General features: G+C 37.3%; 1 long non-coding RNA gene across 1 annotated transcript in view; it reads left to right on the top strand.

The window, feature by feature from the left end:
* The first annotated feature begins 402 nt into the window (after positions 1-402).
* LOC129643479 (uncharacterized) overlaps positions 403-26,298 on the top strand; it is a 65,809-nt gene continuing 39,913 nt past the window's right edge. Inside the window, exon 1 of the long non-coding RNA XR_008710328.1 lies at positions 403-504. This is a non-coding gene — a long non-coding RNA (uncharacterized LOC129643479). The remainder of the gene's footprint in view (positions 505-26,298) is intronic.

The raw sequence follows: 26,298 nt of genomic DNA, 5'->3' as shown, positions 1-26,298 counted from the left end.
AGTTTTGGTATGGATTGAATGTTTGCATCCCTCCTGCTTGCCTATCCCAATCTATAATTGAAACCCTATCCATGAATGTGATGGTATTAGAAGGTCAGACTTTTGGAACTAAATTAAAATCTGTGTGTGTGCTTAGTCATCCAGTCATGTCTGACTCTTTGCAACCCCATGGACTACAGCCTGCCAGGCTCTTCCGTCCATGGGGATTCTAGAGGCCAGAATACTGGAGTAGGTCACCATGTACTCTGCCAGTGTATCTTCCCAATTCAGGGAATGAACCCAGGTCTCCCACATTGCAGGGGGATACTTAACCAGCTAAGCCACCAGAAAAGCCCAAATTAGGATCAGATGAGGTCATAAGGGTGGAGCTCTAGTAATGGGGTAAGTGTTCTTAGAGTTACAGGATAGCATGTGACTTTCTGCTCTCAGTGAAATTACAATGAGAAGTTGGCAACCTACATTTGGAAAGTGAACGCTGATCTTGGACTCCCAGCCTTCAGAACTGTGAGGAATAAATTTCTATTCTTCTTAAGCTATGATTCTGTTATAGCCGTCCAAATTGACTGACACATTTCATATTCTTATCTATTAATATAAGAAATAAATGCACTATGTATTAACTTTGTGAAACAGCTGTTACTTTAAACAAATATTTTAAGTTTCATTAATTGAAAAAGTTATTGAGTAATTTTTGTATTACAAATGCTGTCAAACAAAGATTGATAATTATAACACCTGTTTTTAAGGTGCTCACTCTTTAGCTTCTACTAAGACAAACACAAAAATAACATGTGGGGTAAGCTGAGAAATAAGTGACTAATAGAACTTTTGGAATATCTTATTCCAAAAGCAAAAGCAAAATAATTTACTTAAAGCATCCTGAATCAATGAGATGTAGGGAACAATGGGAATAGATCTGAATGAGAGTATATAAAGAGCTTCCCAGATGGCATAGTGGTAAAGAATCTGCCTGCCTGTGCAGGAGACACAGGAGAGGTGGGTTCCATCCCTGGGTCAGAAAAGTCCCCTGGAGTAGGAAATGCAACCCACTCCAGTATTGTTGCTTAGGAAATTCCATGGACAGAGGAACCTAGCAGGCTACAGTCCATGGGGTCACAAAGAGTTGGACACAACTGACCAAGAAAGCAAAAAAAAAGCAGTGGAAAAAGGTGTCAAAGTCCATATTCTGATTCATTCTTCCATTTTTAATTCAGCAAACACATTTAAAATACAAACTGTGCATCAGGCATTACGTTCAGTATTTTAACAAATTTTTCCTCAGGTTCCATTATGGGGTTTTATTAATAAATATGATTACATCAAAGGAAAAGGAGTCAGGGTGAACAATATCAAACAAAACAGGCAGACTGATAATCGTCTCCACCTCCAAACTGCCTCACCTGTTCCCTATGCTAGTTATGTGAACTTTGATAAGTCAGTGATTTACATTCTATGCATCTCAAGATGTTCATACTTTAAATAGGTTTGTTATTTTCCTTACCATGACAGTTAATTAATTAAGGCTAAAAACCATTTTTAAAACTAAAGTCTTTAAAACTTTGGAAAAAGGATTAAAGGCTTATACACTACACTAAAATTTTATAAAACTGATTTTTGATATGTGCAGTTATAAAAGGAAACAACATGATATGACTAAATTTTTTTTTAATTCTTAACCTGAGTTATTTTCATTTTTGGTAGCACTACTGGTATTATTCTCCCACAGCATCTCAAATCTTTATGTTTTCTTGTTTGTTTCTTTTACGAAAGGAACTTGGTAGGGAAAATAATATCTTCTTGAATGAAATATTAAAATAATTTTCAATTTTGAATGATGTTAATCTGTAAGGAAGTTTCTTATGAGATACTGTTCTACTCATTCTTGATATATTCAATTTGGGTAATTAATTGATTTACATAAGAAACTTTTTGTTGTTGTTCTTTCGCTAAGTCATACCTGATTCTTTGCAACCCCATGAACTGCAACACACCATGATTCCCTGTCCTTCACTATCTCCAGAGTTTGCCCAAACTCATATGCATTGAGCCCATGATGCCATCCAACCATCTCATCCTCTGTCACCCATTTCTCCTCTTGCCCTCAATATTTCCCAGCATCAGGGTCTTTTCCAGGGAGTCAGCTCAAACTAGATGGTACATTTAAGAACTGTGTGGTCAAAAAAAAAAAGATGAACCTAGGAACTATTTTGTGTAAAAGATTCAGATTCCAAAAGAGATACTAAAACTTGAGGAGTATAGTATAAGGTGTCAAAAAGACCAAAAACAAACTGTAATATCAGGGATTACATATTTATTCTTTATTTGTGTATACTTAATTGATGTTTTTAGACTAATAATAGGTAAATTGCATTTTTATTTGTGATGCATTGTGTGCTTTTCCTATATTAGTCTGACATTTAATTCTTATAAAAACTCTATGATGCCTTTTATATACATGTTACAGATAAGAAAGTTCATACAGTGAGTTTAAAAAAAAACTTGCCCAAGGGCATATAATAAGATATTTCAGATCCTGATTTAATCCAAAGCAGTCTAGATCCTAAATCACACAATTAAAAATATTAGGGAACAATATATACAGGAAATGTAGAGTAATCAACCTGAAATCTTCTCCATTAAAGCAGTGAGAACACTGGCAAAATTGTCAATATCAACATTTTCAGAATTCTGGAAATTAAAGAATTTTAGCAATCAGGAAAAAAAGCAATACGCAGAGACAGTGACACAAGGGGAGAACACCGTTGTTCAACGGCAAAGACTGAAGTGCTCTCAGTGTAGCTAAAAACCAAGAAAGGCCAGTCATTGGCACCAGAAGTGAGGAAGAAGCAAGGATGCATTTTCCCTATATAGCTTTTATGGAGGTGGGCCCTGCCAATACCTTGATTTCAGATTTCGAGCCTCCAGAACTTGAGTCAACATGTTCATGTTTTATCCACTCATTTTGTGATAACTTTATTATGGCATCTCTGTGTAAGTATCATAGCACCTGTTAAAACAGTCCTAAAATACATGAAACAAAAACTGTCAGAGGACTTCCAGTTTCCTGACCTGCATGTAAGAAGCTTGGAAGTCACCACTCCATCATAATTACAAAGAAAAAGCTTAAAAGACTGAAAAAAGCTTCTTGTATCTACTAGAAAGGGAAAGACAGGGTAAACCATCACCCTCAATGGAGAGACTGACAGGCAAATACAGCAATTATCAATAATATACTGAAACATACTCACAGGTGGAAACCATACGAAACCAGTACTGGGACAGGAAAACCTCAACTGTAACCGACAAGTTGCTGGAAGCTCAACAGGGACAACTTCAAGACTTAAAAATGGCAAAAGAATCCAGTTATAGGAGGGCCCTTGCATTACTGTGAAATTTGCCTTAAGAAATTTGACCGGATTCTCAGAGTAAGTTCCCTTTCTAAGCTCTCAGCAAGGGGAGGGGAAATGTATCATGTAGACATATACCAGAACGCTTGTTCTTAATAAGGCCTGCTCTCAAAGAAAACTAAGTAAGCAGATCCTAACCAGCTGGGATTATTGGAGCCTGACTAAAGAAAGAGAAATACCCCAATTCACCATATTCTAGCCACCCATCCCAGCTAAGGAGGTAGGGGGAAAAAAAAGCTGAGAAACTTGTGGAATTCATGGTCCTGAAACATAGGTTCAATAAAAAAACTGTATGAAAGACTATATAAAGATGATAACAAACTACATAAAGACCATAGAGTCTGCATGTGCCTGTTGACCATCTGTATGTCTTAAGGAAATGCATATTTAGGTCTTCTGCCTATTTTTTGATTGGGTTGTTTGTTTTTGGTATAGAGCTGTATAAGCTGTCTGTATATTTTAGAAATTAATCCCTTGTTGGTTGCTTTGTTTGCACACATTTCTTAGTCTGTAGGTTGTCATTTCATTTTATGTATGGTTTTCTTTGCTGAGCAAAAACTTATAAATTTGATTAGGTCCCTTTTGTTTATTTTTGCTTTATTTCTATTGCCCTGGGAGACTGACCTACATGTCTACAATTTATAGGAAACATGGCTACAATTTATGTCACGGAATGTTTTGCCTGTGTTCTCTTCAAGGAGTTTTATGTTGTCATATCTTCATAATTAAGTCTTTAAACCATTTTGACTTTATTTTTCTGTATGGTAAGAGGGTGACTTCTAACTTCATTGATTTACATGCAGCTGTTTGTTTCAACACCATTGGCTGATGAGATTGTCTTTCCCCAATTGTATATTCTCGACTTCTCTGTTGAAGTTTAATTGACAAGAGGTGTGTGGGCTAATTATCAAAATATTTGATATGGATCATACAGTCAACATATACTGGAAATCCTGGTCACAGCAATTAGACAAAAAGAAAGAAAAAAGGTACACAAATTGGATTGCAAGAGATAAAATAGTCATTGTATGCAGATGACATGCTATCTATAGAAAACACTAAGACACCATACAAAAACTACTAGAACTGATAAACTAATTCAACAAGGTAACAGGATGCAAACTTAACATACAGAAATCAGTTACATTTCTCTACACTAACAATGAAATATCAGAAAGGGAAGGTTAAAAAAAAAGTACCTTTTAAAAATCACATCAAAAGAAATTAAATACTTCAGAATAAACCTGACCAAATAGGTGAAAGGCATATGCTAGGAACTATAAAACACTGAAGCATGGAAACTGAAGATGATTTAAAGAAACTGAAAAGTACCCCATGCTCTAGGATTGGAAGAATTAAATATTAATTTATTTTAGAAAAAATGTTAAATTGATATTTTTATTAAAAAGTAAGCTTAAGGTAAAAAACAGTTTATCAGTTTTTTTCCTTCATCAGTTTACTACCACAGAGCATTTTGTAATTATGATTATAATTTATTCAGGCATTTATTACTTATGGTGTTGAAACTAGTGGGACCAAGTTGACAAGGAATATAATATTTGCATAGTTTCAAAGTACTTTTATAAATGATATATTAATTAGAGAGGAAACAGTAACATCTTAGTAAAGAAATTTGGCAGACAGAACCTTATATAAGTGATCAATTTAACATCATAAATAATGGAGCAGCCAACAGTCTGCATCTCCTCATATGAGATACTAAGAAGGACAAAGCATCACTCTCTAATTCCCTGTCAAAGCTACAGAATCTGAATATAGTCATGAGAAAATGTCACATAGACCTAAATAAAGTTAAATTCTACTAAACTACTGGCCTGTACTCTAAAACTATCAATGTCATGAAAAACGAAGAATGTCAGAAACTGTTCCAGAAAAAAAGAATTTAGAGACAAGCCAGATAAATTCAATGTGAGATTCCAAATACAATCCTGGAACTTAATAAATAAAACATCAGCTGCAAGTGATTCTTTAATTTAAAAAAAAAAAATTTTTTTTCAAATTCATAAACATTTTCCAAGATACTTTTATCTCATTATTTATAGTTGCCCTCCCCTCAACAAACCTAATTTTTGTTGATAGCCATTTATCATGATTAACATTTGCTACTACCAACTAAAATAGAGCATGATCGATATTTATGATAAGCTAGTAGTTATCTCTACCTTGATATGGGCATTACAGAGATATATACTTTTAAAGTTACATCCATTATTACATTTAAGATGTGTAAACTTCATATGTTATCATTCAATAGCAAGTTAAAATAATAGATATCAATTATTTTGAGTTCTATATCTGACAACATCAATAATTGCATTGTGTGTGGGTTTATTTCTATTGAATTATTTTTTCCTTGTGATTTCATTCATCTGGTCATGTTGTCTGAAATGTTGATTAATTTTATATTGAGTGCTAAGAATGTGTATGAACACGTTTAAATAGAATAAAAGTTTCTTCAAGCAGAGAGATAAAATACAAATTAATGACCTGATACAGAATGAAATTAAGACGTTTCAATGATAGGCTTCAGATTTTTATGAGAAAAAGCTTTGTTTGGATATTTAGCCTTTTAGCAGATTTGTTATTCAGTTTTATTTCATCTATTGTTATCATCTTCCTCCTCAACATCATTTTCTTTCTTTCTTGTTTCTGACATGCACAGCTTAGAAATCAGAAAATGTGTTGAAGAAAAAGCTGCAGGCAGAAAGTTAGCTAATTTCTCTGGCTTCCCTTTTGGTCTGGGAAAGAAAAGAGAGTGGGGAAAAAAAAATACTGTTTTCTGTATAGGATTACAAAATCCGTCACTTTGACACCAAATGGGAGGGCCTCTGTTGGGGCAGTTACACAACAAACTGTTTTCTAATTCTTTGACATCTACTGGTTGTCCTACAATTCAATTCTGACATTATTTACCTGGGCTTAGCACAGATGCTGAAGGTTAATGGTTCAGTCCCAAAAGACTGTCCCCACTGCACATGCTAATCCCATGTTCTGGGCGTCACTGCTACTTCTTACCAATGGAGAGGTTCTCTTGACACCCTCCTTGAGTTCAATAATTTGCTAGAAAACTCAGGAAAATATTTTACCTACTTGATCCCTGGCTTATTATAAAAGAATACAATTCAGAAACAGCTAGGTGGAAGAGATGCTTAGTGTAAGGTGTGTGGGAAGGGATGCAGAGCTCCAGGCCCTGTCTAGGCATGGAACCCTCCCATGTACACCTCCAAGTGCTCACCAACCTGGAAGTTCTCCAGACTTCTTATCTAGGATTTTGATGGAGGCTGCATTACATAGGAAGTATTAATTGAATCTTCAGTTTCTGTCTTCAGTTCAGTTCAGTCATTCAGTCAAGTCCAACTCTTTGTGACCCTGTGGATTGTAGCATGCCAGGCTTTCCTGTTGATCACCAACTCCTGGAGCTTATGCAAACTCATGCCTATCGAGTCAGTGATGCCATCCAACCATCTCATCCTCTGTAGTCCCCTTCTCCTCCTGGCCTCAATCTCTCAGCATCAGATCTTTTCAAATGAGTCAGTTATTTGCATCAGGTTGCCAAAATATTGGAGTTTCAGCTTAAGCGTTAGTCCTTCCAATGAATATTAGGACTGATTTCCTTTAGGATGGACTGGTTGGATCTCCTTGCTGTCCAAGGGACTCTCAAGAGTCTTCTCCAACACCAAAGCATCAATTCTTCAGCACTCAGCTTTCTTTATAATCCAACTTTAATATCCATACATGACTACTGGAAAAAATATAGCATTGACAAGAGGACCCTTGTAGGGAAAGTAATATCTCTGCTTATTAATATGTTGTCTAGGTTGGTCATAGCTTTTCTTCTAAGGACCAAGCATCTTTCAATTTCATGGCTGCAGTCACCATCTAAGGTGATTTTGGAGCCCCCCAAAATAAAGTCTCTTGCTGTTTCCAGTTTTTCCCCATCAATTTGCCAAGAAGTGATGGGACTGGATGTCATGATCTTAGCTTTATGAATCTTGAGTTTTAAGCCAATGTTTCACTCTCCTCTTTCACTTTCATCAGGAGGATCTTTAGTTCTTCTTCACTTTCTGCAATAAGGGTGGTGTCATTTGAATATCTGAGGTTATTGCTATTTCTCCCAGAAATCTTGATTCCAGCTTGTGCTTCATCCAGCCCGACATTTCTCATGATGTACTCTGCATATAAGTTAAATAAGCAGGGTGACAATATGCAACCTTGATGTACTCCTTTCCCTATTTGGAACCAGTCTGTTGTTCCACGGAGAAGGCAATGGCACCCCACTCCAGTACTCTTGCCTGGAAAATCCCCTGGATAGAGGAGCCTGGTAGGCTACAGTCCATGGAGTCATGAAGGGTCAGCCATGACTGAGCGACTTCACTTTCACTTTTCACTTTCATGCATTGGAGAAGGAAATGGCAACCCACTCCAGTGTTCTTGCCTGGGGAATCCCAGGGACCACAGGGCCTGGTGAGCTGCCATCTATGGGGTCGCACAGAGTCAGACACGACTGAAGAGACTTAGCAGCAGCAGTAGCAGTTGTTCCATGTCCAATTCTAACTGTTGCTTTTTGACCTGCATACAGATTTATCAGGACATAGGTCAGGTGGTCTGGTATTCCCATCTATTTAAGAATTGTCCACAGTTTTTTTTGATCAACACAATCAAAGAAGATTCTACACATGGACATCACCAGATGGTCAATACCAAAATCAGATTGATTATATTCTTTGCAGCCAAAGATGGAGAAGCTCTATACAGTCAGCAAAAATAAGACTGGGAGCTGACTGTGGCTCAGATCATGACGTCCTTATTGCCAAATTCAGATCTAAATTGAAGAAAGTAGGGAAAATGACTAGACCATTCAGGTATGACCCAAATCAAATCCCTTATGATTATACAGTTAAAGTGAGAAATAGATTTGAGGGATTAGATCTGATAGAGAGAATGCCTGAAGAACTATAGATGGAGGTTAGTGACATTATACAGGAGGCAGTGATCAAGACCATCCCCAAGAAAAAGAAATGCAAAAAGGCAAAATGCTTGTCTGAGGAGGCCTTAAAAATAGCTGAGAAAAGAAGAGAAGCTAAAGGCAAAGGAGAAAAAGAAAGATACACCTGTTTAAATGCAGAGTTCCAAAAATAGCATGGAGCAATAAGAAAGCCTTCCTTAGTGACCAATGCAAAGAAATTGAGGAAAACTATAGAATCGGAGAAGGCGATGGCACCCCACTCTAGTACTCTTGCCTGGAAAACCTCATGGACGGAGGAGCCTGGTGGGCTGCAGTCCATGGGGTCGCACAGAGTCGGACACGACTGAGCGACTTCACTTCACTTTTCAGTTTCATGCATTGGAGAAGGAAATGGCAACCCACTACAGTGATCTTGCCTAGAGAATCCCAGGGACGGCGGAGCTTGGTGGGCTGCCGTCTATGGGGTCGCACAGAGTCGGACACGACTGAAGCGACTTAGCAGCAGTAGCAACAGCATAGAATGGGAAAAACTAGAGATCTCTTCAAGGAAATTAGAGATACAAAGGAACATTTAATGCAAACATGAGAACAATAAAGGACGGAAACAGTATGGACCTACAGAAGCAGTAGATATTAAGAAGAGGTGGCAAGAATACACAGAAGAGCTATACAAAAAATTATCTTCATCACCCAGGTAACCACATGGGTGTGATCACTCAACTAGAGTCACACATCCTGGAATGCAAAGTCAAGTGGGCCTTAGGAAGCATCACTATGAGCAAAGGTAGCGGAGGTGATGGAATTCCAATCGAGCTATTTCAAATCCTAAAAGATGATGCTGTGAAAGTGGCACACTCAATATGCCAGCAAATTTGGAAAACTCAGCAGAGGCCACAGGAAAATGTCAGTTTTCATTTCAATCCCAAAGAAAGGCAATGCCAAAGAATGTTCAAACTACCACACAATTGCATTCATCTCACTTGCTTGCAAAATAATACTCAAAATTCTCCAAGCCAGGCTTCAACATTACATGCATCGTTCCTTCCAAATGTTCAAGCTTGATTTAGAAAAGGTTAAGGAACCAGAGATCAAATTACCAACTTCTGTTGGATCATAGAAAAAGCAAAAGAGTTCCAGAAAAACATCTACTTCCACTTTATTGACCATGCCAAAGCCTTTGACTGTGTGGGTGGATCACAACAGTTTCTCTCCACAGTCCCTCTAAAACTGAGGTCCGTGGCGGGGCTGAAATCTTCAATCCCCTAACCACATGGATGGTTTCCCTGGAAACCTGTCTCCATCTTGTGGTTATTTAAGGACTTTATAAAAAATAGACGTATTAGCATAAATGGTTGAAAGGAGCTTGTTATGAATATCGAAGGACAATTCATTAACCCTTATTGCTATGGTGCAATTTCAGGCACTGAGGACAAAATATAAAATGTTTTAACAAAGATGCCCCTATGGTTCTTACCATTTAGGAAATTACAAGGGTTAGGAAATGCTCCCAGGAAGGGGGATGAAGATGAAATACATATATATTTTAAATTTTAAATAATAATATCAGTCTGGAAATCTGCTTTCTCAAATCTTGACTGTTTGTAGAACCAGAATCTAGTCTTTTTCTTCTCAGTCAAGAGAGTCTTCCACAAGCTTTATTTACACAGTATTCTATTCTTTTTTATGCCTCCTGATTTGAAATAGCAAATGCCCTGAGGGGCAAAAAGTGTAGTAAATATAGGGTTCACCTCTATTTACGGTCATCACTTGGTATCTGCAGGCATTTGTCCCAGGACCCCCTGCAGATACCAAAATTTGAGGATATTGAAATCTCTATGTAAAATAACATAGTGCTTGCATGCTAAGTCACTTCAGCCATGTCCAACTCTGTGAGACCTTATGAACTGCAACTTACTAGGCTCCTCTGTCCATGGGATTCTCCAGGCAAGAATACTGGAGTGGGTTACCATGCCCTTCTCCAAGGGATCTTCCAGACCCAGGGATCTAATCCCATGCCCTACACCTCCTGCATTGGCAGATGGATTCTTTACCACTACTGCCACCTGGGAAGCCCAAGATAGCCTAGTAGTATTTGCATATAACCTAAAGCTGAAACTCCAGTACTTTGGCCACCTCATGAGAAGAGTTGACTCATTGGAAAAGACTGATGCTGGGAGGGATTGGGGGCAGGAGGAAAAGAGGACGACAGAGGCTGAGATGGCTGGATGGCATCACCGACTCGATGGACGTGAGTCTGAGTGAACTCCGGGAGTTGGTGATGGACAGGGAGGCCTGGCATGCTGCAATTCATGGGGTCGCAAAGAGTCAGACACAACTGAGCAACTGAACTGAACTGAAGTAAACTATGCACATCCTCCCTTATAAATTTTCTCTCTGTTACTTACAATACCTAATGCAATGTAAATAGTTCCCTGAAAGCAGCAAATTCAGGTTTTGATTTTGGAACTTTCTGGAATTTTTTTTTTTTTTCAAATAATTTCAGGCATCCATTAAATGCATAGGTGCAGAGCCAGTTCACAGAGAAGAACTAATGTATTTCACCTCTTAACCCTTTAAGACTAATCACCTTAATTAGTCTCCAAATCACTTCTTTTTACTTTTTTCAAATATATGTCATTATTTTAAGTGAAATTACAAACTACTTCCTCGCATCAGAATACAGACTTTCCAAAAATACATATATGGCAAAATTTTATTTTTTTCCTGATAAAACAAAAAGCTTTTAGTCATGCTAAACAGTGCATGTTTCATTGACAAGTAAATTACAACCATGCATATCATATTTGTCTTTGAAATGAATTGCATATTAAAATGTAAGTTGGATGTATTATTTCAGTCAACAATAGATAAAACTTTTTGACATGATGTTTTGATATCTAAAATTTTAATTAATAACAGTATAAAAGTTTTGAAAATTAGGACAAAAGACAAATTATATTTAATATGACTGTTAATATGACTGAGTTTAAAACTTGCATTTCCTTTTGTTTTCTATTTGCCCTATATGTTCTCTAGTTGCCTTGTTATTTATAGTATACATTCATAGCTTCACCTAGTCTATGTTCGAGGGATATTCTACTTCAGTGTTAGTACTAACAGCTTAGAACACTGTACTTCCATTTCTCTTCTCCTGACATTTGTATTATTATTTGTTTTACTTTTGATATATTATGAATCCCACAATACATTGTCATTTTTATTTAAATAGTTGGAGTTTTTAAAAGATTTAAGTATTTATTTTTTAAAAAGTCTTTTATGTTTAACAGTATGATAATCAATATCAGTGGCCTTAAATCTGAAACTGGTCAGGACCCTTCTGGGATAGACATTCTCTCCATGACCCCCTAGCCAAAAACTCCCCACCTTTTGTTTGTAGAAAAGTTTTAGCCTCCTTGTTGTGGTTCAGTCACTCTGCTGTGTCTGACTCTTTGTGACCTCATGGACTGCAGCACACCAGGCTTCCCTGTCATTTACTATCTCCCAGAGATTCCTCAAACTCATATCCATTGAGTTGGTGATGCCATCTAACTATCTATCCTCTGTTGCCCCCTTCTCCTGCTGCCCTCAATCTTTTCCAGCAGTAGGTCTTTTCCAGTGAATCAGCTCTTTGCATCAGGTAGCCAAAGTATTGGAGCTTCAACTTCAGCATCAGTGGTGGTGGTTTAGTTGCTCAGTTGTGTCCAACTCTTTGCGACCCCATGGACTGTAACTCATCAGGCTCCTCTGTCCATGGGATTTTCCAAGCAAAAATACTGGCGTGGATTGTCATTTCCTTCTCTGGAAGATCTTCCTGGCCCAGGGATCAAACCCACATCTCTTGTGTCTGCTGCATTGGCAAGCATGTTCTTTACTGGATTGAGCCAGGAGAGAAGGCTTGAGCATCAGTTCTTCCAGTGAATATTCAGGATTGATTCCCTTTAGGATTGGCTGGTTCGATCTCCTTGCTGTCCAAGGGGCTCTCAAGAATCTTCTCCAGTACCACAGTACAAAATCAATTCTTTGGTGATCAACCTTCTTTATGGCCCAACCCTTACATCTATGCATGACTACTGGAAAAATTATAGATTTGATTATACAGACCTTTGTCAGCAAAGTGATGCCTTTGCTTTTTTAATAAGCTGTCTAGGCTTCTCAAATATTTTCTTACAAGAAGCAAGTGTCTTTTAATTTCATGGCTGCAGTCACTATCTCCAGTGATTTTGGAGCCCAGGAAAATAAAGTCTGTCAGTATTTCCATTTTTTCCCAATCTATTTGCCATGAAGTGATGGGACTAGATGCAATAATCTTCATTTTTTGAATGTCAAGTTCTAAACCAGCTTTTCTCACTCTCCTCTTTCACCTTCATCAAGAGACTCCTCCGTTCCTCTTCACTTTCTGCCATAAGGGTGGTGTCATCTGCATATCTGAGGTTATTGGTATTTCTCCTGGAAATCATGATTCCAGCTTGTTCCTCATCCAGCCCAGCATTTCTCATGATGTACTCTGCATATAAGTTAAATGAGCAGGGTGACAATATACAGCCTTGACGTACTCCTTTCCCTATTTTGAACCAGTCTGTTTTTTCATGTCAGGTTCTAACTATTGCTTCTTGACCTACATTCAGATTTCTCAGGCGGTAGGTAAGGTGATCTAATATTCCCATCTCTTTAAGGATTTTCCACAGTATGTTGTGATCCATAGTCAAAAGCTTTAGCATAGTCAATGAAGCAGAAGTAGATTTTTTTTTTTTTTCTGGAATTCCTTTGCTTTTTCTATGAGCCAAGGGATGTTGGCAATTCGACATCTGATTCCTCTGCCCTTTCTAAATCCAGCTTGTACATCTGGAAGTTCTCAGTTCGTGTTTTGTTGAAGCCTAGCTTGAAGGTCTTTGAGCATTACCTTGCTACCATGTGAAATGAGTGCAATTGTGCAATAGTTTGGACATACTTTGGCATTGCCTTCTTTGGGATTGGAATGAAAACTGACCTTTTCCAGTCTTATGGCCAGTTCTGAGTTTTCCAAATTTGTTAGCATATTTCACCTTTTTTGATTTGTAATAACTTTTTTGATTTGTAATAACTCATCTGGAATTCCATCACCTTCACTAGCTTTGTTTGAAGTGATGCTTCCTAAGGCCCACTTAACTTTACACTCCAGGATGTTCGGCTCTAGGTGAGTGATCATACCATCATGGTTGTCCAGGTCATTAAGATCTTTTTTGTATAGTTCTTCTATGTATTCTTAACACCTCTTCTTAATATCTTCAGCTTCTGTTAGTTCCATACCATTTCTGTCCTTTATCGAGCCCATCTTTGCATGAATTGTTCCCTTGAAATCTCTAATTTACTTGAAGACATCTCTAGGCTTCCTAAGGCCTTCCCCAAATCCCAAAGAAAAAATTTTATCAGAAAAATGAAAAAAATGCACAAGCAAAGAAAAACAGTCAAGTAAGATAAAATAAAAATAATTTACTCATAAAACAATGTCAAGGACCTTTATCCTCTTCAAAGCATATCCTTGGGTTCTTTTGTCGATAAATTAAAACTTTCACCATTTGGAAGAAGTTAACCACATGCTGATTATAAGCACATAGACCCTAGACCAGTTAGAATCAGAAAGTTGGTAATATTAACTCTCAAAATACCACCTGTTACCTCACCACCAAACAATCAGAAGAATGTTTATGAGCTGGTCAGGCAACCCACGACGTTCACCCCTAATGTTGCCTTAAAAATCCCTTCCCTGAAAGCCATTGGGGAGTTTGGCCCTTTTGAGCATGAAGTGCCCACTCCCCATGTTTGACCCCGCATTATGTCCCTTGTAATAAGCTCTGTACTTTCCTTCACTACAACCCCGTGTCAGTAGATTGGTTTTACTGCACACTAGGCAAGCGAACCCGAGATAGCTTCAGTAACATTTTCTTTTGTAAGAAAACTTTTTTTTTGTAATATTTTACTTCTTTGACATTTCTTACAATGTGATTAATCTTTTCAGCCCTTACATATCTTAAAATATCAAATAATAAGTTGATTTTGTTTTGCTTTTTCCTCTAGTACTTTATTTATTTTTTTAATTTTATTTTATTTTTAAACTTTACATAATTGTATTAGTTTTGCCAAATATCACAATTAATCTGCCACAGGTATACATGTGTTCCCCATCCTGAACCCTCCTCCCTCCTCCCTCCCCATTCCATCCCTCTGGGTCGTCCCAGTGCCCCAGCCCCAAGCATCCAGTATCGTGTACTTTAAAGATGTTGCTCCACTGCCTTCTTGCTTTCACTGTTTTTGATAATGGAATTATAACTTTCTATTTAAAGCTAAATTTATATAATGTAAATTATACCTAACGTTCTAGTACCTTTGTCAATGGCTTGTATTTTATTTGTCAAACTTTAGACAAACATTGCATGAAAATCAAGTCTATATTTGGATACCAATATTTATTCAGTAATAATTAGTCAAACACATTTAAAAATAATATTCTCTATGAACAGAAAGAATCAAGATACTGCAAATGCTCCAAATGTCAAATAAATAATAGCAAGGTCTAGTACGACTTTCACAGAATCAAGTCTACATTAAGTAAAGTTATTCTATAAAAATAGTGTCTGTAAAATCAGAGTCTTAAGATTTTTCTTGTTTTCTCTATAAATTGAGAATGGCTATTGACAAATAGCCTGGGAGGGAAAAGTTAAGGAATCGATCCTCTTAATTGTAGCTGACCTTCATCACAGACAAAGCAAAAATTTTCAAAATTAGGAAATTTTGGATCTCCTTTAGATAGTCAAATTCTTCTCATTTGTGTTAAGTGAAAGATAAGTTGAAACTTGCTAAAATGGTTACTATTAAAAGAAAACTAATGAATCAGAAGTGACCATTTTCCTATATTTTGTCTCTAATTCAGTTCAGTCGCTCAGTCGTGTCCGACTCTTTGCGAACCCATGAATCGCAGCATGCCAGGCCTCCCTGTCCATCACCAACTCCCGGAGTTCACTCAGACTCATGTCCATCGAATCAGTGATGCCATCCAGCCATCTCATCCTCTGTCATCCCCTTCTCCTCCTGCCCCCAATCCCTCCCAGCATCAGAGTCTTTTCCAATGAGTCAACTCTTCGCATGAGATGGCCAAAGTACTGGAGTTTCACCTTCACATCATTCCCCCCAAATAAATCCCAGGGCTGATCTCCTTCAGAATGGACTGGTTGGATCTCCTTGCAGTCCAAGGGACTCTCAAGAGTCTTCTCCAACACCACAGTTCAAAAGCATCAATTCTTCGGCACTCAGCTTTCTTCACAGTCCAACTCTCACATCCATACATGACCACAGGAAAAACCATAGCCTTGACTAGATGGACCTTTGTTGGCCAAGTAATGTCTCTGCTTTTCAATATGCTATCTAGGTTGGTTATAATTATAAACCTTAAATATTTTTTCCTGATATCAAGTTAAAATCTGCTTTTTCCTTTCCTTTCCAGTAACTTCTTTCTATTAACCTCATTACAATCTTTTGCTACACAGATTTCACTACTTGACTGGTCTCTATATGAGCTGGCAGTTGCTCCCTTTCTCAAAATAATGTTCTCTGGTCTTTCCACAAAAGCTAAAATATCATTTTAGATGATAGATAGATAGATGGATGGATTCTTAAAGAGGGCACTATTGAAATTTGGGGAGAGACAGTTCTTAATTGTATGGAATTCACCAATGTAATGCCAGATACTTAGCATTCTTGCTCCTTTTCTTAAATTCCAAGTGGCATTTATAACTCATTGTGACAACAAAATAGCCCTCATGCATTTCTAAACATCCCCTGGGTTTGATATATTTATGATTGAAACCACAAACATCCTTAGCCTATTAACACTTTTCTGAATGAATTCCAGCTTTTCACAAAACTAATGTCTTTCTAGAACTTAGTGAAATATAAATTATAGAACATAGGGGAATTATCCTTTTATTTTTTCTTCTGGATACTATATCTATGTCATTGAATCAATCTTTTTATATTCTATTTTAAAACATATTGATATCATAGTCAATTTAATTTCCAAGGTCATTTCTATATGTGCTACTGTTAAGCCTTATAGCTCCAACTTTTGGTATAGGTGATTGCACCAAAGAGCAAGGGTTTTATATTTCAAGGGTTTTATATTTAGTCCCACTACATGTTTTTTGGACAAATTGTTCAACTTTTTCAAACATTTGGGGACATCATGTTGTCACACAGATTACTATTTAGTGTTTATCACAAGTCTACCACTATTCCAATACAGAGGTTTTTAATTTGATGTTTCCCATCAAAATTTTCATGGAAATTATCTGATAACCCTAGCCTACTTAACTAGGGATACTCTATTTTCTTCTTAGCAGTATAAGCTATAATATTTTGTTTGTTTTGTTTATGCCCCTCACATGTTGATGTTCACTCTCTGAAGGCAGACATTTTTCCTTAATCACTGTTTGACCCTTAGCATGCAGCAAGTGTTGCCTAGAGAGGTTTTTCATCCAATATATAACATTTTTCTTACAAGTTTATTCATGTAAGAAAAAAATTGTCCCAATAATTCGTGGAAACCAAAGGCAGATCACTGTAGTTGTTTGAAATTTTCAGGCAAAACTAACTTGTTAGCATAATTTGGGTATGGTTGTTCATCAATTTGGAATTCAACTGTCTACAATATTAGTGCTAAACATTTGATATTTTCCTGGCTGTCAACTTTTTAAGTAAATCATAGAAAAATATTTAAAGAAGCAATTTGCTTTTGCTAACAAAATAAAGGTCGAAGTGGCATGTGTTCCTTCTGAGTAGAAATTTAAAGTGCCAGTATTTGCTGCATTCTCTTCCTCTTTAATGATACTTTACCAAACAAATAACTAGATGGAACTCTGTCAGTCTTAGTCTCTGACCACACTAGACAGTGAACCTTTCCAACCCAAGATAGATATGTAGCTTAAGTAAGAAACACATTATTGGGAAGCAACTGTCTTGTAGTTGTTTTGTCCTAGAGTATCTTTTTATGGGATTTATATGGGAACACTCCAGGATAACGTAAGTAGTATCTTTCTCTAGAGCAGAAAGCAGCTTTGTTTCCTGACCAGGAAAATAATGTCCCTCTACAGAGAAACTGGGCAGATTTGCTTGCAATTGCTTTTATAATAATGGGGTTTTTCTAAGTTCAGGTTTCCCCATTTGGCATAGACCCATTGTGTATGCTGAGTATACCTGAGACACTTGTCATCGTCTTCTTAGGACTTGCAGAGAAAGAGTAACTGATACAAACATAGCTCATGCAGGCTCTTGTGCTTTGAGTAGTAAATACTTTGCCTCTAACCCAGGAATCTTGTGTGTTCTGCCAGCATATATGAAACCGTTATAGTTTACTTCATTAGCTTAATAAAAAGGTAAAATCTCAGGCCCTTCATGGTTCTCTATTATTGTCTTATTTTAAGATATTGTGATTTGGGAGGAGTAATTTGTTACTGTAAAATAACCTAAAGTATTCTAATGCACTAACCATTGATATCTCCTTTAGCATTTATGTTCATCTTTATAACATTAGTTGAGGCTTTGTTAGCAATATTACAGGTTAAGGATAGATGAGACAAATGATCGGAGAAATGTTCCAGGATGCATTAGAAGGTGGAAATTGGGATAAATTGTTCTTCTGACAATGATACTCATGATCTTCTTCTGTTCTGCATTAACTATGTGTTACAATTAATATGTAAATAAACTAACACATGGTTCTTTTTAATATAAAGCACTATATGAATTACTTTCTCTATGAAACTCAAGGAAGTCTAAACAATGTTGTATTCTCATAATTAGGGTAAATAGAAGACTGTAAGTTTACATAAACAACCTCTAACTAGAAAGTCCCTTAAGAATTAGTTTATGGTCTAATCAATTACATGGCATTACTGTAAAGGTTTTTGGACCCCATCTATAGAAATATGTCTCCAATTTATAGACGAATGACTGAAACTTCATAATGATGGAATTGTGTCTTTGATACTGTGTCTAATATACTATTTGGCCCATAGAATATACTCAACAAGAGAACACTCATTGAATGGGCAAATGAGGGAACTATGTGAAGGAATAAAGACAGTAGTATACTAAGGGAAATCAACCATGATGAGTAACTGGGTAACTTGGCTACTAGATCTGAATCATTTACTAACTACCTGATTACTGTCAAAGTTATTTAATATCAGAGCTTCCATTTTCTTATATTTAAAATCTTAAGTCTGTAATATCTCTTATTACATATCATATATCTAAAATCCAACTCAAATATTTTCTAATTATCTGGATTGCTCAAGAAGTTACTGGTATCTTTGGTCCCTTCAATTACAAAATGTAAGTTTATACATAACAGACCACTCAGCTTTCTTCACAGTCCAACTCTCACATCCATACATGACCACTGGAAAAACCATAGCCTTGACTAGATGGACCTTTGTTGGCCAAGTAATGTCTCTGCTTTTCAATATGCTATCTAGGTTGGTTATAATTATAAACCTTAAATATTTTCATTCTCTGAAACCTTCTTCTCCTTTTGTGCTCCATCTTTCTCAGCATCAGGGACTTTTCCAATGAGTCAGCTGTTTGCATCAAGTGACCAAAATACTGGAGTTTCAGTTTCCAGTGAATATTGAGGGTTGATTTTTGTTAAGATTGACTGTTATGATTTCTTTGCTGTCCAAGGGGCTCTCAGGAATCTTCTCGAACATCACAATTCAAAGGCCTCAATTCTTTGGTGCTCTGCCTTCTTTACTGTACAGCTCTCATAACTGTACCTGACCACTGGAAGAGCATAGCCTTGACTATACTGACCTTTGTTGACAGAGTAGTGTCTCTACTTTTCAACACACTGTCTAGATTTATCATAGCTTTCCTGCCAAGAAGCATATATCTTCTGATTTCATGGCTGCAGTCACCATCTGCAGTGATTTTAGAGTCCAAGAAGAGGAAATCTGTCACTACTTCCACTTTTTTCTCCCTCTATTTGCCATGAAGTAATGGGGCTATATGTCATGATCTTCGATTTTTTTTTTTAAATATTTACTTTTAAGCCAGCTCTTCCACTGTCTTCCTTCACCCTCATCAAGAGGTTCTTCAGTTCCTCTTCACTTTCTGCCATCCAGTTCAGTTCAGTTCAGTCACTTAGTCATGTCTGACTCTTTGCGACCCCATGAATCACAGCACACCAGGCCTCCCTGTCCATCACCATCTCCCAGAATTTACCAAAACTCATGTCCATTGACTTGGTGATGCCATCCAGCCATCTCATCCTCTGTCGTCCCATTCTCCTCCTGCCCGCAATCCCTCCCAGCATCAGGGTCTTTTCCAATGAATCAACTCTTCACATGAGGTGGCCAAAGTATTGGAGTTTCAGCATCAGTCCTTCCAATGAACACCCAGGACTGATTTCCTTTAGGATTGACTAGTTGGATCTTCTTGCAGTCCAAGGAACTCTCAAGAGCTTTTTCCAACACCACAGTTCTAAACCATCAATTCTTCGGCACTCAGCTTTATTCACAGTCCAACTCTCACATCCATACATGACCACAGGAAAAACCATAGCCTTGACTAGACAGACCTTTGTTGTCAAAGTAATGTCTCTGTTTTTTAATATGCTATCTAGGATGGTCATAACTTTCTTTCCAAGGAGTAAGTGTCTTTTAATTTCATGGCTGCAATCACCATCTGCAGTAATTTTGGAGTCCAAAAATTAAAGTCTGACACTTTCCACTGTTTCGCCATCTATTTCCCATGAAGTTATGGGACCAGATGCCATGATCTTAGTTTTCTGAATGTTGAGTTTTAAGCCAACTTTTTCCCTCTCCTCTTTCACTTTCATCAAGAGGCTTTTTAGTTGCTCTTCTGCCATTAGAATGTTATTATCTACATATCTGAGTGTACAAAGAGTATAATACAGAAAGGAATTTTGAGGAAGTGATGACATAAGGAACTTCCTGGGAAACCTATAAATTGATATAAAATTAGTTTTTAAAAATACATGGAAATTATATGTGCACATATTTGTATTGTGTAGATATTATAAACAGGTAAATAAGTACATCTTAGTTCTTAGTTCTTTATAAGCATGGTGATGCTGAAATATTACTGGGTATCCTGAAGTTAGCTACACTCTTGGAATTAGTTTGGGAAGATTGTCTAAAAGGGATGAAGTGTGGGTACAGGTATTTCAATCATCTTTAGAAATTCCAGTATGAATTTGGCTTAAGTGATTTGATTGATTTCTTAAAAATGTCCTTGCCAATGTCAAGCTAGTTGGAGAGATTGTACTATATTTGTACCATCTTTGCATTTCCTAACTAGAGCAGGAAAAAGACAAGCAGATTATTTTGTCATTAAATTTCAGATTAGGAAATTACGATGAAAGTCAGTATTCTTTAAATAAAAATATTAGTTGATGAGAAAGGGCAAACCTATGAATCTACCCAGCTGTAGAATCCTTCAGGGATGAAAGACCAAAAGAATGTGGTTCTGATAGTAAATTTACCACTGATGTGAATGCTAATCTCTTTATCCCTGGAGACTACTTTCATTGCAGATATTATTATTGAAAAAGGGCTTTAATTCAGACATGTCTAATTACACTATAGGTTAATTCTATTAACTAGAAAATCTCCAAAGGACTTTAACATCTCTGACTATTAAATGTTTGAGTGGTCTAACCACATTGCTAATGATTGCCTTTCATTGCAAAGCAGAAACTGTTTGATAAATTTGCTCTTCCTTCTATAACCCTGGGAGGAAGACTTGATTTTGAGGGCAAAGACAATTTATTGCAATTATCCTTAATGCATGATAAAGATGCTAGTATTATGTATAGTCTGTGTTTTTCCCAGTGATTGCTTCTTTTGCTATTGTCATTCTCCTGTGTAGGCATAAAGAGCCTGTTATTAGTAATAAAACAAATAATGATAAAATAAATGCTCTTCCTTACTCATAAGTATAGGAAAGGCTCATTTGCAGTACTGATGGAGTCAGAAAGTTTTCTTTCATTTAGGCCATCCTGCTATAATAGACAATTACTAATGTGCCTGAATGTGGTTATTTTTCTTTTTCAACATTTCAGCATTGGTCTAGACACATTAGAACAATTAGAACAGTTAAGATTCATTATAGTTGTTTGTTCTGGCTCTGCCTGAGCACTTAACGAAACTTTATTTTCATGTCGAAGAATGTTATATCCCATTTCTATTCCTCTTCTCACAACTTTGGAAATATCCCATTCATCATTTAATTCAGTGTTTTCATTCAGTACTAAATTAGAGTTCAGGACAGTGCAAACCACTGGAGAGAAAAATACCAATAAATATAGTGTCTTATATTCAGGGATTTACAACTTTTTGAATGAGGTAGACTTGAACACAGATAATTCTGATGTCGAAGCCTGGAATATTCTCAGTTGCAGCTGACTATCTGAGGTTGCCCTGAAATTGGAACTTAAGTATCTGTAGCTAGTGTCAGGGAAAAAAATCAGTTCAAAATAAGGAAGAATTAGAAACACTCGTTGTATGGGGTTACATGACCACAGTATCTGAGATGCAGATTGGGCAAAAATTTGAAAGATATCATGTAAAGTCATGACTTTGTCCTGATGTACAAGAGGGGATCTATAGAAATGAGAAGCAATTGCAAGTTGGAAATAGGAAAGTATAATATTTAAGACTGAAGGGTCAAATGACAAGTTTAACAAGGTAGAAATAGGATGTAATATAGGATATAGGCTGGTAATTGCAGAGAAACCACAAGGGAATCTTTAAAGGTGATTAATGGTAGCTGCATTAAAGAGAAGAAAGACAATGAGAAAAAAAGAAAAAGAAAAGAAGGGAGGTAATAAAAAGGCTTTCCACTGAAGAAACATGGAATTATTGGAATCCATTTAAATAATCTTATTCAGAAGTATGGCCAACCCACTACCTATTCATAATTCCCTAGTACATCTATCTTACAAAAATGATAGTGGGCAAAAGTCTTTCATACAGTGAATGTGAAATTCAATCCTATGTCTCATTCGACCTTTTCTTGCCCATCTCTCCTCATTATCGTACTTACAGTGTTATGAGGGTCACCGTGCACAGCTCTGCCCTCAGAAATGGATAGGGAAATTGTAAAAATACTGATAGATAGAAGAAAACAAGTGCAATGCCTCAAGTCTGCTAAGTGGGAGGAAAAATGACCTCTTAGGTCATCTGGTTCTACTATCAGAACCAGAGTTGTGTGTTGGTCAACATGTAGGAAGGAACAAGATGAAAATGCAAGTATTAGGTAAGTATGGGGGAAAATGTGTTAGAGGGGAGAGAAAAAAGAATGAATTAAAAGCCTAAAGTGTATAAACAAATAATCATGTGTTGGAAACTATTAGGGTTCTTGCCTCAGGATTAACATGCATGTCCTAATGACAACCATTGTATGTAAAGTCTCTTTATGCATAGGCGTGATACCTAATATATACTGTCTTCTGGAATCCTCTTGATAATGCATCTATAAAATCTCCATGTTTCTAGTTAACCCTTTTCTTCAGACTATGTGGGTCTATGTCCTATTTTATGCCATTCCTTATGCAAGAATAAGAGTCACAATTGCCATTTAAGAGAATATTTATTAAAGTCAACTCAAAGCTACTTGTTACAAAGAAATGTATATGTCAAGCAAATCAAGTTTTTTAATTTTAGTAGTCTCTGTATTGCTGCTGCTGCTGCATCACTTCAGTCATGTCCGACTCTGTGTGACCCCATAAACAGCAGCCCACCAGGCTCCGCCATTCCTGGGATTCTCCAGGCAAGAACACTGGAGTGGATTGCCATTTCCTTCTCCTCTGTATTGCTAGTGTCTCTAAAATAATTCACCTTTAATCACAACCTTTCCATAATCACCAAGAACCAAGTATCTTCTCTCTGATAAGATGCCAGGAAAGAGCCCTATAGATGTGCATTCCCGAATGCAGTTTTTCAGTTCTGGAGAAATGAAAGGCTAACATTTAAAATGGCCCCAGACATTGCTAATTAGCCATCAGAAATAGATGATTTCACAATTCTTCTAACTTTTGCTAAGAATTCAAACATTGGTAAAGCTAGTTTTCAGCTCAGCCACAAGCAGCCAGCAAAAATGTCCAAGACTGGCTATCACCGTAAGCTTAGTTTGCATTATACAAGGGGATATAGGAGAAAAATGAGGAATTAAGATCATGTATTATTCAAAAAACAAGTGAAATTTAGAAAATCTCCATTTTTTTTTCTTCAGTTAAGATATCTTAACCTTACAGTTAGAAACCCAATTCTCTGACATACAGCAATTTATTAAGATTATAGATAATATTAATAGTCATCAGTATTCTCAGTGGCACATGGTGTGCCTTTACATTATGATAGTGTGTACTTGTGCACAGGGAGGTGTGTAAAGATATAATACCTCTAAGGCATGCCTTGTGGACTGCTACAGTGGTAAAGAGAAGGTGAGAAAAGAGAAAAATAAACTTCCTTTGTTTTCCTCTGCCCCCCATCTTTCATTACCAATACTTTTCTCTAGGTCTGAGGCCATTCACATTAACAACCCCTGAAACTTTTTCCCCCCAGGTCTTTTCATGCAAGTTATTTAGTGTCACATTGGGTCAGTTCAGTTCATTCAGCCGCTCAGTCATGTCCAGCTGTTTGCAACCTCATGGACTGCAGCCATAACCCCCTGCCCATTGCCAACTCCCAGAGTCTACTCAAACTCATGTCCATCGAGTCAGTGATGCCATCCAACCATCTCATCCTCTATCATCCCCTTCTCCTCCTGCCTTCAATCTTTCCCGGCATCACGGTCTTTTCAAATGAGTCAGAGCTTCCCATAAGGTAGCCAAAGTATTGGAATTTCAGCTTCAGCATCAGTCCCTCCAATGAATACTCAGAACTGATTTCCTTTAAGATGGACTAGTTGGATCTCCTTTCAGTCCAAGGGAATCTCAAGAGTCTTCTCTAACACCACAGTTCAAAAGCATCAATTCTTTGGTGTTCAGCTTTCTTAATAGTCCAACTCTCACATCCATACATGACTACTGGAAAACCATAGCTTTGACTAGATGGACCTTTGTTGGCAAAAAATGTCTCTGCTTTTGAATATGCTGTCTAGGTTGGTCATAACTTTTCTTCCAAGAAGCAAGCATCTTTTAATTTCATGGCTGAAGTCACCATCTGCAGTGATTTTGGAGCCAAAAAAAATAAAGTCTGTCACTGTTTTCAGTGCTTCCTCATCTATTTGCCATGAAGTGATGGGACCACATGCCATGATCTTAGTTTTCTGAATGTTGAGCTTTAAGCCAACTTTTTCACTCTCCTCTTTCACTTTCATCAAGAGGCTCTTTAGTTCTTCTTCACTTTCTGCCATAAGGGTGGAGTCATCTGCATATCTGAGGTTATTGATATTTTTCCCAGCAATCTTGATTCCAGCTTGTGCTTCTTCCAGTCCAGTGTTTCTCACGATGTACTCTGCATATAAGGTAAATTAGCAGGGTGACAATATACAGCCTTGACGTACTCCTTTTCCTATTTGGAACCAGTCTGTTGTTCCATGTCCAGTTCTAACTGTTGCTTCCTGACCTGCATATAGGTTTCTCAAGAGGCAGGTCAGGTGGTCTGACATTCCCATCTCTTTCAGAATTTTCTACAGTTTCTTGTGATCCACACAGTCAAAGGCTTTGGCATAGTCAATAAAGCAGAAATAGATGTTTTTCTGGAACTCTCTTGCTTTTTCGATGATCCAGCAGATGTTGGCAATTTGATCTCTGGTTCCTCTGCCTTTTCTAAAATCAGCTTGAACATCTGGAAGTTCATGGTTCACATATTGCTGAAGCCTGGCTTGGAGAATTTTGAGCGTTACTTTACTAGTGTGTGAGATGAGTGCAATCGTGTGGTAGTTTGAGCATTCTTTGGCATTGTTTTTCTTTGAGATTGGAATGAAAACTGACCTTTTCCAGTCCTGTGACCACTGCTGAGTTTTCCAAATTTTATTATCTTCTTTACCTCCACCATAATTTGGCCCCCCAGGTAAATAAGAGGGAGAGAACCCAGTCCCACAGATCAATGGAAAATTGGATTAAAGATTTACTGAACATGGCCCCGCCCATCAGAAGACTCAGTTTCCCCTTCAGTCAGTCTCTCTAGTCAGGAAGCTTCTATAAGCCTCCTATCCTTTTCCATCAGAGGGAAGACAGACTGAAAACCACAATCACAGAAAACTAACCAATGATCACATGGACCACAGCCTTGTCTAACAGTGAAACTATGAGCCATGCCGTATAGGGCCACCCAAGACAGCAGGTCATGGTAGAGAGTTCTGACAAAACATGGTCCACTGGAGAAGGGAATGGCAAACCACTTCAGTATTTGCCTTGAGAACCCCATGAAGAGTATAAAAAGGCAAAAAGATAAGACACTAAAAGCTTAACCCGCTAGGTCAGTAGGTACCCAATATGCTACGGAGATCAGGGAAGAAATAACTCTAGAAAGAATGAAAAGACGGAGCCAAAGCAAAAATAACACCAAGTTGTGGATGTGACAGGTGATAGAAATCAAGTCCTATGCTGTAAAGAGCAATATTGCATAGGAACCTGGAAAATTAGGTCCATGAATCAAGGCAAATTGGAAGTGGTCAAACAGGAGATGGCAAGAGTGAACATTGACATTTTAGGAATCAATGGACTGGAATGGGCGAATTTAATTCAGATGACCATTACATTTACTACTGTGAGTAACCCCTTTAGAAGAAATGGAGTAGCCATCATAATCAACAAAGAGTCTGTAATGCAGTTGCTGCTGCTAAGTCGCTTCAGTCATGTCCAACTCTGTGGGACCCCATAGACGGCAGCCCAATGGGCTCCCA

This window comes from Bubalus kerabau, chromosome 2 (genome assembly GCF_029407905.1).
Source record: "Bubalus kerabau isolate K-KA32 ecotype Philippines breed swamp buffalo chromosome 2, PCC_UOA_SB_1v2, whole genome shotgun sequence".
NCBI lineage: Eukaryota > Metazoa > Chordata > Mammalia > Artiodactyla > Bovidae > Bubalus > Bubalus kerabau.
This window is presented reverse-complemented; position numbering and strand designations above follow the sequence as displayed.